At 37.9% G+C, this 21,057-nt stretch overlaps 1 protein-coding gene across 1 annotated transcript in view; it reads right to left on the reverse strand.

Annotated features, from left to right (window-relative positions):
• LOC136857240 (reticulon-4-interacting protein 1 homolog, mitochondrial) overlaps nucleotides 1-21,057 on the reverse strand; it is a 71,927-nt gene that overhangs the window by 38,387 nt on the left and 12,483 nt on the right. The gene's annotated exons all lie outside the window — the stretch shown is intronic.

The following is a 21,057-nucleotide window of genomic DNA, read 5'->3' on the forward strand; positions in this document are numbered from 1 at the left end:
ATATAGTATATTATCACTTTAACAGTTATAGAATAATTTGGTTATAAAAGTATTCTTATTTTAAATAGAATCGCCCCGTAACTTCTGGATCATATCTCTACAGAATACACAAGATTCGGACCAGGATCAAGCTACATTGGGGTGACCAGATTTTGGAGAGAGGGGGAAAAAATGGGAGGGGGGGAGAGACACAATGACACTCAGGCATGTCGTGTGGATTGTCTACCGAGAAAGCTGATCCCATAATTGGGTGACAGTGCAATATTTATGATATTTATAATTTCAAAATAATTATTTTATTCACTAAAAGGTAATTTGGTATATTGCAATTCTTAAATCACATCATTATAGTTACTCTCAATAATAATAATAATAATAATAATAATAATAATAATAATAATAATAATAATAATAATAATAATAATAATAATAATAATAATAATAATTGTACCGGGCGGTACACCTCCACGCCGCTAATTTAAAATGTGCGCCAATTGAAACTCCTCTGCTGGAGGAAGTCTGAACTTTATTGACGGTATTAATTTTCAAATTTCTCAGAAGATGTCACTACGTGGAAAATTTGGAGTTTTTGAACTGTGTCATTTTCGACGTATTTTTGTTTTGCTTGTAGAAAGAAGTGTGAACTTTCTCTTCTAGAGGACACTACTGAAGATGAACAATAGTGCACCCTAGTGCGGAGTGAAAGAACTGTTTTTTTTTTTTTTTTTTGGAGAAATTTTTATTTCAAAAGTTTGTTTCTTGTTAAATTTCTTTCTGTTATTGTTTAAGTTGGCTGTATACCCCTCTCTTTCCCCTTGTTTTGTATTTAGCCAATCCCAAATTTCTTTTATTAATTTCTGACCAATCGGATGTATCTTCCCCCAACTTGAATATGTTGCTGTATCCTACCCAATAAAGTTTTTGTGGGAGGGTGTTCTCATTCCCCTAACGCCTCGAACTTTCCGCGAGAGGATATAAACTGCTGATTTTAGGGTCTCCGGGCCACTTCTGTTCCATCTTTCAGTGTGTAAAGTACATAGCAGGGGGCGGGAAGCGCCTCTTTCTTCGGCGACAGTCAACAACCAGGTAATGGCCGACTAATTACTTCTTTTCTTGCTTGCTCAGCAGTTTAACTCTCGGGGCGGGTCCAAAGTTTTTCCATTATGTAACCTTCTTTAAAATGTAAAGAAACTTGTATCTATTCTATCTTTTAAACTACATATTGGGATAGAGAGTGCTTAACCCTCTCGAGCTCCCACTCATATTGTTTTGAGGTGAACTTATATTTTTCTCAACCTATTCTTCTTCGACTTAATGTAAATTGTTTCCTTCTTAAGTCACCTCTTTAGTATGGGATTAGCCCTTGTATTAACGGCCTAGTGCCAAGTAGGTTTTAAACAAAGCGTATTAGGAGCGCAAGTTCGCCTCCTCTCAAATTGTTATTTTAGAGGTCAAGTAATTAATCTTTTCTCACTTAATAGACCTCAGTAGGTTGGGTATTTTACCCCTGTGTCTATGTCAAGAGAGGACAACTTGAAGGTGGAGTTTGGTGTGGCCTTTGAGAGCCTTAAAGTTGAGAGCGAGTGGCTCTTTCTTGAAAATTAAGCATTGTATGCCTCGAGGAGGCTTTTCTGTGTAATTTGGAGCAAGTGCTCTGGAACATGAACGGGGTTTTCGGCCCCTCTGGTAAAATTTATTTTGGAGTAAAGTCAGGCTAATTGCTCAAGAATTGTGAATTTGGGGCTCGAAGCCCAAATCCTGTAAATCCTGTAATTGGAACTGTTGTTGCCTTGCTACTCTGTACCTGCCGTAATTGTTATTTCTTAATTTTGAAAAGAAAATATAACCTTGTTAAATTTTAAATTAATTTTACTTTCGTAGCTTGAGACCTGTTCACCACCCCGCACCTTCTTTCACCTCTACCTACCACCAAAACACGGTAACAATAATAATAACAACAACTTTCAGCTGCAGTACCTACTGGGTGGATTGAGTAGCTCAGTAGTTGCTGTTGCCGGTCCCAAGCCAGGAGAAAGGAGGGGGGTTGGGTTCAAGCCGTAAAATTACAACCAGAAAACATCTTGAGGCAATAAAGGGCACGACGGTTGACAGGTGAAGATAGTCAACGGTTATGAAAGCGGATGAGGACATCAATGTCCCAACAGTGGATTAAGCAGAGGAATCATCTTCAGAGAGCAGCGTCTGTTCTTCAGTGAAGCGGCTGCAAAAGGCGTCTGTACTCCTGAGGAGCGGCCTATTATTCAGCTTCAGGGCTTACAACCCTGGTTTTATTACCCTCTTTCCAGGGGTCATAAATATGGACGGCCCGGCCTCAGCGTAAGAGTGAAGACCTCAGCGGCTACAACAGAACACCAGCTACCCATACAGATTAACAACCATTACGATGAAAGTGAATCATTAATGGTTATGAATTTCATGTTTTTGGTCCGTATTGAACTGAGAATAATATATAAGTAATAATAATAACAACGTAAACATTTCCACCTTTTCAATACTAAAATATATTCACAAAATTATAAATTACACGGTACTAAAATCAACCATGAATGTAGCATGATGGAAACAACAGCAACAACGCAACTATCTCAGGCCCGAGCTGACAACAGAAAAGGTAAACCTGGTTTACCTTTGGTTCGGATTCTGGGGGACCAGGACATTATGCTGGGAAGAGTTGGAGCTTCCCAAAACTCCTCAAACCTAAGGAAACCAAATTCATTGGTACACTTAATGCTCAGACGCTGACCAAAATAGGGAAACTACTCAAGACAGTCACGGATAATTGTGACAGATTTTGAATCCTCATACTTGCAATACAAGAAACATGATTTTGTGACTCCAATCATTTTGACTCCCGTGGTTACCACTTCTACAAGGGGAAGCCAGCAACAAAAGTGCCAAATAGCAACCTATGTGTGTTGGGAACTGGATTCCTAGTACACAACAGTATCCAGAACTCTGTGATAGACTTCACGTCACCTTCAGAACGCCTCTCCTTGCTCACAGTTGAATGCGCCAATAAGGCCTATACACTAATTAATGCACACGCTCCAGTCAACAATGAACCTGACAAAAACAAGGTTGAGAAATTTTGGTCACAACTCAAATGGGCACTTACCAAGATCCCTCAGCATCATGTAAAACTCCTCCTTTGAGATTTTAATGCGCAAATCGGCAGAGAAAAGGGAACACAGGCATATCACTGGATGTTTCTCAGCACACAAGAAGACTAACGCAAATGGACACCGTTTAATCAACGTATGTGGAATGGCAAACCTCCAGCTGATGTCCACACACTTTAAGAATCCTCCATGAAAAATGACCACATGGAAATCGCCAATCAGTCACCAAGGCGAATACCAGATTGTCCATGTAGCAATTACCAGAAAGTTTTCCCCAGAAATTATTAACGTCAGGGTACACAAAGGTTATGTAGAGTCAGAGCACCACCTCTCACAAATCAAAATCTGTTTCAGACCCAATCAAAGGAAATACTAAAAACCTACAATCCCACGCACTGACCCACATTATCTGCAAGACCATGCACGAGTTTGCACAGTCATTGCGGGCAAATGCAAAAACATGGGATGCACCTCTTGGGACTATCCAAGAATCATTTAGGAAACTTGACCAACCACCCCGTAAACGGAAACATACATGGTGGACTTTGGATTGTGACAGAGCAATGGAAACACGTATGCAAGCCTGGAAGAATTGGCACAGTCGTCAAACACCAGAGAATTGGCAGATCTTTTCAGAAACTCAGAGTCCAAAAGACTCAGGCGAATTAAACGTGCATACCATAACAAAAGATTAGAGGAGATCGATAATGACTTCAAACGGAATAACACAAGAAATTTCTACGAAACCTTTAGCAAAGAGCTGACCAGCTACAAGCCACCCACTCTTTGTTTTCGGCGCCCAGACGGAACTCTTGAGACCAACCCAAAGGCTAACTGTGACATCCTGAAACAACACTTCAAAATGTTACACAACTGTGAACCACCAACTGAGAAACTCCAATTCCACATACCCTCTCCTAACCCAGATTCACTTCCACCGACTCATGAGGAGATAAGGAGCATCATATTACATCTAAAAAACAATAAAGCACCAGGAGAAGATGGTGTAATCACCAAGATGCTGAAGATTGGGGGGGGGTCCAAATGATCGGCCAATTACAAGTCATCAATATGAGAAAGTGAGTCATACCTTTAGACTGGAAAACTGCCCTGATCCATCCACTGCATAAGAAAGGCAACAAGATGGATCCAAACAACTACCGAGGTATTTCTCTTCTTCCAATAGCATACAAAATTCTTTCACGTGCTCTGCTTACCAGACTGGAACAACAGACAAAAGATGAGATCGGCAAATATCAGGCGGGCTTCCGCCCACATCGATCGTGCGTGGAACAGATCTGGAACCTGAAGATGATACTCCAAAACCGCCAGTCAAACCGTACAGCGGTCACTTTCGTAGATTTAAAAAAAGCATACAACTCAATAGACCGTGGTACCCTGTTCAATGTCCTTCGAGAATACGGTGTTGATAACAAAACAATCACGTTAATCCAACAAACCTTAAAAGATACAAGGTGAAGTTCATGGGTGAAATCTCTGCACCCTTGGAAATAAAAACATGCGTTAGACAAGGTGATGGATTGTCCCCCTTCTGTTCAACCTAGTACTGGATAAGGTCATTAAAACATGGGAGAAAGAAGTACCCGGAATAAACATGGGAATGAAAAGTAAACGGATTAACATTAAATGCCTTGCCTTTGATGACGATCTAGCAATAATTACCCAAACTCCCGAAGAAGCCAGGCACGCCATCGAGAAGCTTCACGAGATTGCAATCAAAACTGGTCTCCACATCTCCTATGAAAAAACGCAATATATGGATTCCAAGTGCACACACCTAACATCACTAGCGACCAAATATGGCAATATCTTACAAGTCAAACAATTCCAGTACTTGGGTGAAATTATTGGTAATTCAGGCAATGAAAAAGCAGCCAACAAAATGCACGCGGAAAAGCTATGTAAAGCATACCTAATCACCTGGAACTTTTACAATAAGAAATCAATATCCACAAAAGCCAAACTCCGACACTACCACACTGTTGTCCTCCCTGAGGCACTCTACGCAACTGAGACATCACTCACCATTAACATCAAGGACATTAAGAAAATTGAACGACAGATACTGAGGAAGATATTTGGGCCCATGTTTCAAAAAGGTATATGGATGCAAAAAAGCTTGGAAGAACTCTATGCATTAACTGAGCAATTCACTTCAGTCGCACGCAAATGGCGTATGAAATTTTATAGACATTTAGCATGAATGGATGACTCATGACTGACTAAGAAAATATTTCTTATTATCAATGGAAACCGACAAACCAAAGTTCGCTGGCTAGTGGATACACAAAAGGACCTCGCAGAAGTTGATGTTGATCCAATGGCAACCACAAGGAATACATACAGACAAAAGATCAACACCCATAAATTTGCACCCAAGAATCCATCTGAGAAAAGCTTGAAACCCAAAACCTCATGAATACAAGAAAGACGGCAGGCCCATAGTGAAAGGATGAGGAAGTTTTGGGAAGATAAGAAGCACAAGAAGATGAAGAATACCAGTGCCATTTAATGGTTCCACGTGCTTCTTAAGGGGCTAAACTAATTTAATGCCAAGTATTCTGGTTTTTCCGTAAAATGTACGGATTTTGAGTGTGTTTCACGGTTGTACGGATGACCGATATTGTTTCACTTGGTTTCACTTTCTGCAGTCAAATCGGATTTGTTTGACTTTCGATAGTAGCTGGTAATCTCACTTAATTTACAAAATATATACATTTATTATTCAACCTATTCAATACATTCAGTACCACGTTATGTGGTTAATTAGACATAAAAGATGTGAATATTATGGACATGTTTTGCCCTTCTTATCAGGCATCATCAGCATATTAACTAATCTTAAAACAAACATTTTTAAAGAGACGATAACATTCATGATTTATAAGAATTGAGCTAAGATTTGTTATGATATTAAAATTTATGGAACAGTGGGAAGTACAAGCACATGTTAAAATTATTGTAGACTAATTTAAAATCTTGTCTAATAAAAACTATTTGTATCGATATAAAGTTCTAAAAACGGAGTGTGTCTGGAACTGAAACGGATCCTCTTCGTTGTGAAAGTCAGCATATATTTGCTGCGGTAGCTGCTAACGTAGGTCAGAGGGTGAATTTTGTTTATATTATACATTCCAACATTAAAAGATAGGTTAAGGAAAGGCGAATGTTATGATGTATCTTCAGTAAGTTGATTGGTTTAAGATACTCTCTGATATAACCGTTGCGAAAGTGTACTGGTTGGAGCTGCTATGAGGAGAGATTATATCAGTACTTGAAGGTTATACTTGATTTTCATATAAAAGTGTAGTCTTCTAGAAGATGTAGGAACCTCGATGAATAGTGTGTCATTAAACTGCAAAAGAACAAAAAGACGTATTTGACATGTGTGTTTAAAACGTACGTAAATGTCCAGTATTGTGTGTTATGTAAAGTAGGTACTTACTCAAACGCCGTATGTATATCTATCTTGTTGTATTAGCAGCGTTGGTATGTCTGGAGTTCCTACTTCGCGTGTTGTAAGGATATAAGAAGATGTACAATATTATAGGGAAGGATCCACCTTTCAATACTCCGTAGTAAGTTGTAACTACTTTTTAGTTGTAACTACTTTTTAGTTCAACTTACTACGGAGTATTGAAAGGTGGATCCTTCCCTATAATATTGTACATCTTCTTATTTCTCTATTCAATACGGAACAATCATGAAGTTTTTAACTTTAAATTGTAAGGATGTGACGGAGGGAAGGCGGCATGCTGAGGGGAGCGGAATTGGGCGGAGCGTTACATATCGGTGTCAATGTGGGAGGGGGAATGTTTGGAGGGGCAAGTGCAGGCGTAGTATTCAGGGGGATAAGTGGAGTTGTTGATATGACGAATTTAAATGTTCGTGGATGTTGTTTTGCTTTGGATTGACTGTTTCTAATAACTTAGGCATTAACATATATATGGGACTCTTAACTTCCGTATCGTCGTTAAGGTTGTGATCTTTATTAAATGTTTTGTCCAGAAAAATATATATATTCTCTAATACATTTAGAAGTTTACCTTTATTAGTATTCCTGATTATTGAGAGATCCTTTTCTATTGAAGTAAAATGGTGACCTGTTTCCTTCATGTGCATGCTCTTTGCCGAATATTTATTGTGCTTATCTGCATTGAAGTGTTCCATGTATCTTATAAGGAAGCTTCGTCCAGTCTGTCCAACGTATGAAAATCCACACTGGGAACATGTTAACCTGTACACTACTGAGCCTGAATATTTACAGTTATTATTATTACTGATTTTATTATAATTGAAAAATATGTTTTGTGTTGTGTTGGTTGTTCTGAAGGCTATGTTCGTGTTATATTTGTTGAAAGTGTTAGCAATTTGGTGGATAGCTGAGTTACTATATGTAATAGTGGCGTATTTAGTTCTTTTAGGTTTGTCCGGTATGAGGTTTGTGGATAACTTGTTTTTAATCTTATGAAGTAGGCGGTTTACCATTTCGATCTTATAACCATTAATTTTGGCAAGATTCCTTATGTAATTTAATTTTTTTAAGTTTGTAGGGGATAATGGGATTCTTAAAGCTCTATATATCAGACTATATAAAAAGATGCCTGTTTCTGAGAACCGGGGTGTAGTGAGGAATTATTTATGGTTAGGGACGAGTGTGTAGGTTTTTTTTATGAATCTGAAACTCAAAGGAGTTATTAGTTTGGGTGAATTTTATGTCTAGGAAGTTTAAGGAGCCTTTGTCTTCGTCTTCCTTAGTGAAATTTACGTTAGGGTTGATGTTATTTCAGCTTTCTAATACTTCGTTGCTATTGGTGACATTCTTGTCAATTATTACAAATGTGTCATCCACGTACCTCAACCACAAACAAATCCCTTTAATATTTGTTTTGATTTTTGTGTGCTCAATCGTGTCCGTGTAAATATCAGCTAGGATGCCCGAAATTGGGTCTCCCATCGCTAGGCCGTTCTGTTTATAGATTTTCATATTGAAAGTGAAGTAGTTGTCTAAAATAAAATTTAATAGTGTCATGAATTCGTCGATCTCCATTTTACTGAGGCTACTATGTTTACAGATGTTATTATAGATAATGTTGATAGTGTCTCTGGTCGGGATGTTTGAGTACATGTTAAACACGTCAAAGGAGCACATTGTATGATAAGGCTGTAGGTTGAACTTATTTAGGGTCTCACAAAAATCAATGGAATTCTTTAAAGGTTGCTTGTTATTAAATGTGTAATGTCTCTTAAGGAAGCCATGAATATATTTCAAAACTTTATAGGTTGGACTGTTATGGCAGTTGATGATGGGACGTATTGGGATGTCATTCTTGTGTATTTTAGGAAGGGCTCTTGCTACAGGGAGGCTGGGATTCATGTTTGTGAGTCTTTGCTGTTCTTGATCGTACATCTTTTATGTCTAATTAACCATATAACGTGGTACTGTATGTATTGAATAGGTTGAATAATAAATGTATACCTTTTGTAAATTAAGTAAGATCGCTATTTTCAATACGGATCAAAAATGAAAGTAATGACTTGTAAAGTAGCTGGCAATACGAGATGCAGTGTTTGAAAATCGACCAGTAAATGTATCGATAATCACAGTATCGATTATCACCATGCTTTTGTCACCTGTTCTACCTCAACTGCTACTTCATTCAGTGATGTTTCCAAACAAGTACCAGGCTGCGATTTTGAAGAAAAGAAATCCGTGAAAAGTAGCAGGCTGTGAATTTATATAAAACAATTTTAGTAACTGCGTCGAGCTTCGTAGCAGCTGAAAGGCTTTGTTTGTGTGCATGTGTAACATTGGCGGTAGTTATGAAACTCGTGGAATTGTGTGACGAATTTCTAAGTGATTTAGTATTTTTAGTGGGCTCGTAACGAGTTCAACTAAGAAACGATATTATCATTTGTTCAGGAGGCATATTCTGCTTAATTTTCTTGTTTTATACGATCACGGAAAGTGTTCCCAGTGTTAAGTTAAAGCAGATGAGCACTCATCAAGATGTAACTTTGTGTAAGTATTTAATTTCAGGGGTGATCATAACATATACAGTAAAACCTCAATGCATCGTTTTTCAGGGGGCAGGGGAAAATGACGACAGATGCGGCAAAACTATAAATGCGAGCAACATAAAAAATAGGGGGAAAGCAAATTTAATAAAATACAGGTACTGTATGGGACATTTTTCGTTATGTAAATATTTATTTATTCACATAGTTTACGCCCACATTGGAGCAATTAAATCAAACCCAAATACATTTAGGTTAACAAAGGATTAACTGAAGATTTAGCTTGCATCATCTTCTTCCTTTCCCAAAACCTCTTCATTCTGGCTGACCTGGCTGCCCTTTCTTCATCAGATATGACATATTGTTTGTGTTGTACAGTTTTTAATGACAATCTTATTTGTTTGTTCTTGAGAATCCTTTTTTCTTCTCTATTTTCAATTTGCTTCATTGTAATATTCAGCTCTTCTAAATCATTCTGAACTTCTTTAAACCAATTATTTTTTGTTTTACTTTCCAAAAGTAATTAAATAGTTGTTTTATTATCCTATTATCATTTAATCTAGAAAGATGACAGAAAAAGGCAATTCTTCTTTTTCTCATCGTATCTATTATAGATTCACTTTCCCTATAAACCACTGCATTAGGCAATAATCTCCATTGTCCATCCACCTGATGTTTTTTATTAATGATTGTTCTGAGTATCCTTCCGTCAACCTTTTGCAATGTATCAGTTGTTGCTTTGGTGTTCAATTTAAATAGTGTTTCACAAGCATAAGTCGCTTCAGGTTTAATGACGGAACAGTAGTGTTGAAGTTTAGCATTTACTGAAAGAGATTTTTTCTTGTACGTTGGCCATGTAATTCATTGTGCTTTTTTTAACTTAAATGTTCTGCTTTCTATTGATGATTTTTCATTGGTGTTCCAAGTTATAATTTCACCAAGATATTTAAACTTATTCACAATTTTAATTTGTTTGGTATTGGCTAAGGTAATGGTTGGTGCTGTAACAGGGAAGGTTGGCATTATTTCTGTTTTTTCATATGAAATTTGCAATCCAACTTTTCTTGCTATGTTATCAAGTTCTTCTATTTGCAATTTAGCTTCTTCCATATCATTAGCAAGTAGTGCAAGATCATCAGCGAATGCTAAACAATTAAGTCTTATTTTTCTGCCAATCTTGATGTTAGGTTGACACATCTTATTCCATTCCCGGATGATTTTTTCCAACACACAATTAAACAATAATGGTAAGAGTCCATCTCCCTGCCGAAGTCCAGTATTAATGTCAAATGGCTTTGAGAGTTCATTTCTAAATCTGACTTTAAATTTAGTGTTCTTAAGGGTAATTCCAATAAGGCGAGTAAGTTTTGGATGTAAACCAAATTCTTTTAGGATATTCAATAATGACTCACGATGGATACTATCATACGCCTTTTTAAAATCAAGAAAAGTGATAACTAACTTTTTGTTTCTAACCCTATGATGCTTCATAATCCACTTTAAACTGATAATTTGATCTGGACAACTTCTCCCTGGACGAAAGCCTCCTTGGTATTCTCCAAGTTCACAGTCAAGTTGTTCTTGAATTCTCGTGTATAATAACTTCGAAATTTTTTTAAAAGTGATATATTATTATAAAAACAACAAATAATGGCGCGTGGCCTCCGGAGCCAGGTGCAGGTCTTTTGAGTTGTCGCGTGATAGGCAATCAATGCGCATATGAAAATGCGGCCCTACCTAAGATGAATTCTAATGTTTAATTCAGCAAACAGACAGCCTCCGAACTGTTGGTATTAACCAAGGAAAGTTAAAATCCTCGACACAATCGAGACCCCCTGAACCAAAGGCCAACACTTGCTAACCATTTAGTTCATACTATACATACCGGTATCAAAATATTGCAACCATGATATAGGCCTACGAGATGAAAATAAAAAGAGTGACTTTTACACCATTCCGTTTCACATTTTGTAATAATTGAAAACCTTTAAGTCCAGTTCTCTTGTTGCAAATTAAAGATATACGTGGATATTATGGCGATAACCTGTATTTTAGGAAAATATTCCGTAGATCCTTTGCAAATGATAGGTTACATACCCAACATGGCGCGGCTTCCGCAGCTCAGCTCAGATGATGTCACAGAGGTTAGAAATTCAATGCGCCGTGTCTCAAACGATGTCACAGTGGCTTGTGCGAAGCTGCCAACTTAGGAACTAGTTACAAGACTAGGCTATCAGAAAAGATTATTGGTCTGGCTTGGTTAGGTCCGGCTTGTAACAAGACTTTTGGGCAGAGAGCAACAAAGCGGTCAACAGGCCTCTAGCATCCCACACACACCACAAGGTACGACATGATTAATCAACCTGTGACTAATATTAAAATGTATCTGGCGCACTGCGCAATTTTCTCTTCTTTTTCAATGAAGTTGGCAGCCTAGCCAGCCTATACCAACACAGAAAATGGTGGCAAATTTGAGTTTTATGCTGTCTATGTTTTAATTCTTGTAAATAAGAATACTTCTAGGGGTAGTTAATGGGCCGAGGAGAACCGTTGCCACCAGAAGGCTCGTAGTGAGGTCGCGCGTGAATAACCTGCATACAGCACTCCAGCCTACAAGATCCTTGTTCAAGACTAGCAACACCGAATCGCTCTCACATTCTCGTGTAACAGGATGCCGCTATTATATGCTAAGAGTATTGAGCAGTCCCACTAAATAAATAAAAAAACTTTTGCGTATATTTTTCTTACGTACGATCGATCAATGCGGGAAAATTGTGACTGAGGATAAATAAATTTTCGACGATTTTCTTTCAATAAATGCATGTATCTAAAACTTTAGTTAATCGCGAAAATTTACATAAGGACATACTGCACACTGCTGTATTTTTCATTTGTCAGTGAACACTTTTCTTGCCTTGTTTTACTCTATAAATAAATATACGCTTGAACATCATATGGTGTGAGAATAATGCGCATCCCCACTGGCCTTCAGTACGTATTACGTCATGCACTGTCCCTCCATGCTGTCTCAGCTGCTCTTGTTCCTCAACAATGGGGAGCAAACTGGCTCCGATTTCACTCTGAGTTGTGGCTAGCTGTGCTGGTCAACAAGTGTGCATAGAAATAAAACACCAAATAAGCCCCACTGACATAACCCTTTCTTTGTAGATTTTTTTTTTTGTAATAATTTCTCTTTTCCATAATAGTTTCTCCTTGATAGTGAAGTGAAATCCATAATAACTATGGGCAATCCATAATAGTTAGCACATATTTAAACACTAGGCATTCTAAAAGGAACATTAAGAGGACAAGAGTTCTTGTCTTTTTAATTTATATTATTACAAATTAAGTTTTGGTTTAATGAGAATAAGGCAATTTAAAAATTAATGGGGGAAAGTTATTATCTATGAACATTTCATTTTACTATCAAAGTAAAGACCTGGAATTACATTATCACTCAGTCTATCTGTCTCTCTATCTCAAAGTACTACCCGCTGCATATGACAAGCATGACATCCACACACGTCTCGCTCGATCATTCCGTTAGGGCCAGTCTTAGATTGACAGCTTAATTTTTATGTGACATTTCCCAGTCCTCTAGATGAACATCTAGAGGACTTCTTAGAGGAAGTGGAGACAGATAGAAGATAAGGAAGTACTATTGATGGGAGATCTAAATGCACAAGTTGGAATGGAAAGACAAGGAAAGGAAGATGTTGTAGGGCTCTTTGGATATGGAAATGTAAATCCAGAAGGTGAGTTGTTGGTGGATTTTTGCATGAGGAATCAAATGATTGTTGGAAACACCTGGTTTAGGAAGAAGAGCAGTCAGAAGATTACAAGGTATGGCTGGGGAGACAGACGAACAAAGACCATGATTGATTATATAATCATAGAGAAAGAACACCGGAAGAAGCTTGTAGATGTAACAGCCATGCCTGAAGAAGCCTTTGGTGGAGATCATAGAGTTGTGATAGCAAAATTGAAAGTTGGAAAGATTGAAAAACCCCAATTAAGAAGAGAGAAAAGAATTAAAGTATGGAAGTTGAAGGAGAAAAGCATACAAGAAGAATTTCAAAGAGAAATAATACCCTTGGTACCCAGGACAGAGGTGGGGAATGTTGAAGAGGAATGGAAAAGATTTAAGGAAGCACTGGTTGGATGTGCAGGAAAGGTGTGTGGTAGAACATCAGGAAATGTGAAAGACAAAGAAACACACTGGTGGAATGATAGGGTAAAGATTAAAGTGAAGGAAAAGAAAATGGCATGGAAAGCATGGAAAACATCTAAGACTGAAGAAAGTAGAAGAAAATATGTGGAGGCACAGAATTTGGCCAAGAAAGTAGTGGAGGAAGAAAAGAGGAAAAGCTGGGCCTTATTCACACAGAAATTGAGAGATGATACGCAGGGCAGCAAGAAATTACTGTATGGTATCTTAAGAAACAAAAAGAGAGATCAAGTAAACACCAGATTTGTGAAGGATGAAGGTGGCATAATTTTAACAAGGCCAGAAGAAATAAGAAATAGATGGAGAGAGTATTTTCAGAAGCTGCTGGAAAATAATTATATTGGTAGAACTGACCACAAGTACAAAATTAGAAGGAATTTTAGCAGAAGCGATTGGGGTAAATTTTCTTTCATTGGGAAGGGCGTGAAGGAGTGGAACAGTTTACCAGGGGTAGTGTTTGATCCTTTTCCAAAATCTGTACAGATATTCAAGAAGAGAATAAACAACAACAGAGATAATAAATTAAATGTTAGAGGGCATTCGACCAGTGCAGGATATTGTAAATAATAAAAGTGTGTGATTAAATTAATTCCATCCCCTGGTCTAAGGAGTTTGGATAGCCCAAGTAGGGGACTGCCTGTAGGGGTGAAGTACAGTGGGGACTTCGAGGGCCCTGGGACCGCTACGGTAGCTGTGAAGGCCCTTCAGGAACTCTGAAAAGTGGTGGCAAAAGGGGCTCTGGTTAAGACGCAGCAGGTCGTTATGCTACTTAGGTTCCAAAATGGGTAAAATATAAATATGTAAATAAATTCAGTGTTAATTTTAATCTTATACCAGTTATATAGTATTATTAGAAGTAATTTCACATACCGTACTATATATGAGTTGACTATGTTTGTAAGATATTATAAGTAGAATTTTGTAAACAATATAAATTTATTAAGGATGATGTGTGTGTTTAATAGAAAAAATTATTAGCGTAAATTGTATAATATTGTATTCTAGGAAAATTTTCTTCGTCTCCTGTTAATTTAAAATTTAGTGCTTGACAATAATGTATTTTAGTGTACCATTTGCCACCGAGGTAGACACCTTTTGCAAATAAAGAGATTTTGATTTGATTTGAAGAACGGATGACAGTCATTCAATGGACGACCAGGAAAGGCAATTAGTTGACGAAGAAATGGATAAAGAAATTACAATGAATGAAATTGAAATGGCAGTAAGAAAGATGAAGAATGGAAAAACTGCTGGAATAGATGAAATTTCAGTGGAGATGATAAAGGCAGCTGGAGCTGTAGGCCTGCAGTGGACATATCGGGTTCTCAGGAATGTCTGGGAGAATAAGGAGGTCCCTGAGGATTGGCAAAAAGGAATAATCATCCCAATTTTCAAGAAAGGTGATAAGAAAGTTTTGAAGAACTACAAGGGAATTACTCTAATATCCCATGTTGCTAAGATAATGGAAAGGATACTGGAAAGTAGAATAAGGTTGAGGGTTGAGAAGCAGATACAGGAAAATCAGTTTGGTTTCAGAAGTGGAAGGTCAACAATAGAGCCCATTTTCATTATGAGACAACTAATGGAAAAGCATTGGGAGTACAGGAATGATATGGTGATGACATTCATTGATATTGAAAAGGCATATGACAGTGTCCCTAGGACGAAAGTTTGGGACAGTCTGGAGCAAAAAGGAATTGGACAGGGATTAATAAAAATGATCATGGCATTGTATAAGGAATGTTGTAGTTGCGTGCAAACACAAGTTGGCAGGACAAGTTGGTTCAAAATAACTAGTGGGCTGAGACAGGGAAGTGTTCTATCACCAATCTTGTTTACAATAGTAATGGATGACATCATGAGAACAGCAAAAGCAGCATATGGAGGAAGAGAAATGAACATGATGTTATTTGCAGATGATATTGTGATTTGGGGAGAAGACGACAGGAAGGTTCAAGAACAGTTGAATGTGGTGAATGGGAAGATTGAAGAATGTGGATTGAAAATAAGTGTAGAAAAGAGTAAAACTCTTGTTATGACTAGAGGGGAGAAAGAAGGGAAAGGTCAGATTAGACTTGCAGACAAGCCCCTGGAAGTAGTGGAAACGTTTAAATACCTGGGGAGTGAATTAATGGAGAATGCTCGACTGGATGCTGAGATTAGTAAAAGGATTCAAGATGGAAGTTGTTTCTATCATAGTGTAAGAAATATGTTATGGGACAAAGATGTGCCAATGGAAGCAAAGGATACTACGTACAAGATGTATTACGTACCCATAACAACTTACGGAGCAGAAACTTGGACAATGACAAAGAAGGATGAGAGTCGAATACAGGCAGCCGAAATGAAATTCTTGAGGAGTATGATACAGAAGAGTAGAAGAGACAAAATAAGGAATGAGAAAATCCGGGAAGAAATTGGAGTGGAAAAAATGAATGACAGAATAGAGAAGAGCCGACTAAGATGGTTTGGGCACATAAAGTGAATGAGCGACGAAAGAATGCCAAAAAAGGTGATGGAAATGCAAATCCAAGGAAGGAGAGGCCGTGGACGACCACGATTGAGATGGAAGGATACCATCCAACGCAGCATTATAGAAAGAAATCTGGATTGGGACACAGTGTTGGAGGAGGAGTGGTGGAAAGACCGAAGAAAGTGGAGAAGAACCATATTTGCCCCTACCCGGCTACAGCTGGATAAAGGGAAATGATGATGATGATGATGATGATGATGATTTCCCAGTATATTTTCTGCATTTTTATATCCCTGTGTTTTCCCTGTTTTTCCATGAAATGGATATCCTGCTAGAGACTCGCTGCAAAAATAGTGAAAAAATCTAGCATAAGTGAAGAAAATCGTGCTATGGCATATACCTACAAGACAACTGGTTAGTCAAACAACCAGACTGCTGCAAAATGAGGGATTTCTGAATATGTTTTGAAGCGAAGACAAGACAGACAAAGATAGAGTATGTAGTGGACGTCAACATCTGCTGCTGAAGACAAACACACTGTAATCTCAAGCAAGCGTAAAAGAAGGCTTAGCTGTGGACATCTGCACTGAAACCAACAGAACTAGAGAAAAACCAGTGTCAGAGTCGACTGTGAAATATTGTTTACGTGGAGTTGGTTTGATTTTTGTTTTTTTTAAACTATTCATATTAATTATGAATTTTCAACTCTGCAAATATCGTCAAGTTACGTGACATAATTTGAAATGAACAAAGATGGGAAGTTCAAATGGAATGCAATAAATTATCCCTCTCTCCTATGAACGGCAGTTCTCTGAAAAGATTTTGAACAGGCAAGATTTGTACTCGTGTACTTTCTCGACCATGCTGTTAAGGAGCAAGTCACCGTTTTCCTCCTTCCTTATTTTTAGTAGTTTTTCCGCAAGAAGAAATCACTTCATGACAAGAGATAGTGATTATTCAATTTTAAAGGATTTTTAGTTTTAACTTCTGTAACTATTCCTTCTCTTTTATTTTCCTTGTACTGATCTGTCTCTGTCTTATCCTTGGCTTTGACAATATGAAAGTGACTGAGGTATGAGCGATGCTAGTAATGCCATTCCTTGTGCAGCCAGTCCCTGCTATGAATGGTGTGAAAACATTGTTCATAGGGCCGGTTGGTGCATGCTTTTCAGTGGGCTTGGCAGTCTGACATGTAATAGGAACTTCTGGCTCGGTGAGGAAAACAACGGAAACTACCTCACTCCTCATTTCCCTAGTACGCCTCTTCAGTGATGCCTAGGCCATCTATGACAGCTGATGGCAGAGCTGTTGGGGATCCAACCAGCCTTAGGGCTGAAGACTGAACATACATAAATGTTGGTTGTATCATGCAGTGCATGAGAAAACAACTAGAAGTAACACAGACCATCAAAGAAAGAAAGAAAGACAGCATACTTTGGCCACATTATGCGTAACGAGAAATACCACCTCCCACAACTCATACTTCGAGAAAAAGTAAATGGAAGAAGAGGCCCTGGGTGATGATGCATTTCCTGGTTGGGAAACTTGCACCAGTGGTCCAATTCATCATCAGCTGGCTTATTTAGAGTAGCAGGGAGGCCTGGACCAGATGGCTTATTTAGAGCAGAAGGGAGGGCTGGACCAGATTGACTACCAACGTCCATTGAGGATATGGCACTTCCAGAAGAAGATACATACAACTAGTGAAGGGATAATCAAATAATTTTAATAATCGAGTTTCAAATATCATTGTTGTATCACATAGAATAATTGAATACATCATGGATAAAGTTTTCGTTTTAAGTGTGTTGGATGGATAATCAATTGAAATAAGCACATAGATTTTTTTTGTTTTTTGTTAGGAATGAAGCCATACTTTTCAGTGTCGACTTAGTTAAATGTAACAAAAACTTTTCAGTCTATGAAACACACTGCAACTACAATATAAATTATAACACTATAAACATACCTGTAAAAATACACGCTATTTTTACAGAAGTAACTAGAAGTAACAAAGACCATCAAAGAAAGGAAGACAGTATACTTTGGCCACATTATGCGTAACGAGAAATACCACCTCCCACAACTCATACTTCAAGGAAAAGTAAATGGAAGAAGAGGCCCTGGGTGACGATGCATTTCCTGGCTGGGAAACCAGCACCAGTGGTCCAATTCATCATCAGCTGGCTTATTTAAAGCAGCAGGAAGGCTTGTAAAAACCTGCAAAAATACACACTATTTTTACAGATATGTTTATAGTGTTACAATTTATGTTGTAGTTGCAGTGTGTTTGACAGACTGAAAAGTTTTTGTTACATTTAAGCAAATAGATGAACTCTTATGAAAAATATGCCTTGTTAAAAAATGTATCTCCAAATGTTGAAACTAATTGAGTGAATGAAGAGTCTTGATCTTTAATATCTGTAAAATAAAGTTCTTTATTTAACCTTCCAGTGGGCGCGCATACCTGGATCTCCCAGGCGGGCGCGCGGCGGCTATATGGCCGCCCTTTTTTTTTTTTTTACATAAGCAGTACTCGATTTACATGCAATGAATCATCGGAAACTGAAATGAATAACTTCATATACATTTCCACAAAGCACACAACAGACTTTATTAAAAATAGTTGATAACATTCCCATAAATAGACAGTGGCATGAATGATAAATTGAACAAATAATTCAGTCGTCTGAGACACAATATAGCATTTAATAACTGTAGAGAATGAAAATGAGCAAATATTTTCGAAGTATAAGAAATCAAGCACTTTTAATGACACTCTTGAACTAAACATAATATAGAAAATAACATTCCTGAGCACTTAATTCAGTCTTGTCTGACACATAGTAATGTTACATGCCCGTAAAACATCTTAAATGGCTAAATAGTGTCTACAATTAGAAAATTCAGTTATTTGCGTTTGTTTTAAGACGCGAAAGACAATCCTTCAATGAAAAAAATAAATGGAAATGGCGGCAAGCATGAAAGGAACTTAAGTCATGTAGTACAATAACTTTCCTTGCAATCAACCACACCATATCTTCCTCTTCCAACTCCTTGAGGCAAGCATCACAGGAAATTTCTTGCCGTGAATGCTTTTTTTGCAGACAAATCTTTCACATTTGTGGCACTGTAGACGAGTATGGTTGTTCTTTTTTGATCCACAACGATAACAGATACATCGCGTCCTTGAAGCACTTGCTGAACCTCCAATCGGTGCACTATCCCTGTACTGTTCCAAGAAAACATGCAAATCCTTTGGAAGAGACCAAATCGTTGCATGGTGTTTCAAGTTTTCCTCCATGAGTGCCATCGCCAATTTGAAAGTATATTCTCTCCTAGAAGTGTTTTTTCTCTGCGTTGTTTGCTTGATATATTATGTATGAATTTATTCCAGCAATACTGAGGAAGCGATGAAACAATACCATCGGCCACCTTTGTGTTTGTCTGGAAGTCGAATAAGTCCACTCTACCCACCCCTCCTTTGGTGGCATTGTAATCCATGATGTGGAATGTTTCCCCAGATTCCTGAACAATTTCAACATCATGCATCGCTGATAGAACTAACAACTTTTTTCTTTTTTGTAACCACTGATACAAGGCTTTTCCCGTATTGGCATCCAAACTGGTATGCTCCGGGAACTAGATGTCTATTTTCAGTCACAAACTCTGGCGGAACTTCTCGTTTGTTCTTCTTCAGGGTGCCTACAAAGGTCAGACCTTGTTCCAGTAGGCATTCGGCCAAGGGATAGCTAATGAAATATTTATCAGTAGTCACATTTCAGTTGGTATTTTTTATTGGCTCGCTCAACCTCTTTACCACATCAAAAGGCTTATTTGAAACTTCATAATACCCTGGTTTCTCCTAGAGTATACCTCCAAATTGTAAGTATAGAAAGTTCGGGAATCGCACATCGCATAAACTATGAGGCCATATTTGGCGGGCTTTTTGGCCATACACTGTATAAAACTACAGAGGCCATGAAATGCAACTCATTTCATCTATAGTTACAAACTTACCAAGACAATATGAACTTCGACAGTCTGCAACGAAGTTATTGAGAAATTCACGAATAGCGACCAGTTTGTCATTTTCCGTACGTTCAGTCCTAGTATTAACATCATCAAATCGAAGACTTCTCAACAGTAATCGAAAGCGACGTTCACTGAAGTTAGCCCACAATATTAACATTCCGGTTCCGTTTAACAATTCCAATAAGTTGGTGCGGTTTACTCTTTCACAGCTATCAAGAACAAGGCACCAAAAAGAGCTAAACTTTCCGATCTTGTCGTTTCTCTAAAATATCTTTCTCGATCTTCTGGATGTTGCACTTTTACCCTGTCAATAAACGTATTTGTGTGTAACAACTTCATCGACCATATTTGAATTTATTATGGTGAGAAAGCATTCTAGTTAAGTTTTACACTGGCAAGCTTGTCCTTTAGGACTAGGAAAAGCTTTTATCAAGTTCTTTGCCGTTATTTTTGTACTCCTTCCCACATAATGGAAGTAACTAGCAGCAGGCAATATACCTACTTCAATTTTATGTCAGAGGGAAAAATAAATTATATCAGCTTTATTTTCCCTTGTGGGTTGAAACGGTAGAATAACATCTACAGTATAACCTCCCTGTCTTACAAGGTGAAATGATTTAAGAAAAAACTAAGTAAACAAATGATAGGCAAACTGCCTCCCGGGCAACTGCCCTAAATAAATATCACTGGTGGTTTATTGATTGATTGATTCTGGCTCTGACCTTCATAATGACAGAATGACAATGTGTTCTAAAAGTAAGAGACCCATCAAGCTGAACCCCAACTCCCTTCCATCCCAAATGATGTTAAGGTTGGGATTAGCAGCACGATTACGTCGATAAAAAAGTGTAATTTGTGCTTTCCTAGGATTTGGCTTAACCCGTTCTCAGCGTCAACCGCTTATAATCGCAAAGGTAATTATTCGCAAGTTGCGTGAACCGCTTATAAGCGTCATCCAAGTTCGTGTGTTTATTGCAGATTGCGTCAATCTCTTATAATCATCAGAAGTTTATGGATACTTCTGACATTTATTGGCATTATTTTGCAACGAAGTACTACACTTTATTTCCATGGAATATCGTACTCCGCGTAGAATTCATGTGACCGTGCATACGTTTCCCATGGGGTCAGCAGCCAATGCA

The sequence above is a fragment of the Anabrus simplex genome, chromosome 1 (assembly GCF_040414725.1).
Source record: "Anabrus simplex isolate iqAnaSimp1 chromosome 1, ASM4041472v1, whole genome shotgun sequence".
Lineage (NCBI taxonomy): Eukaryota > Metazoa > Arthropoda > Insecta > Orthoptera > Tettigoniidae > Anabrus > Anabrus simplex.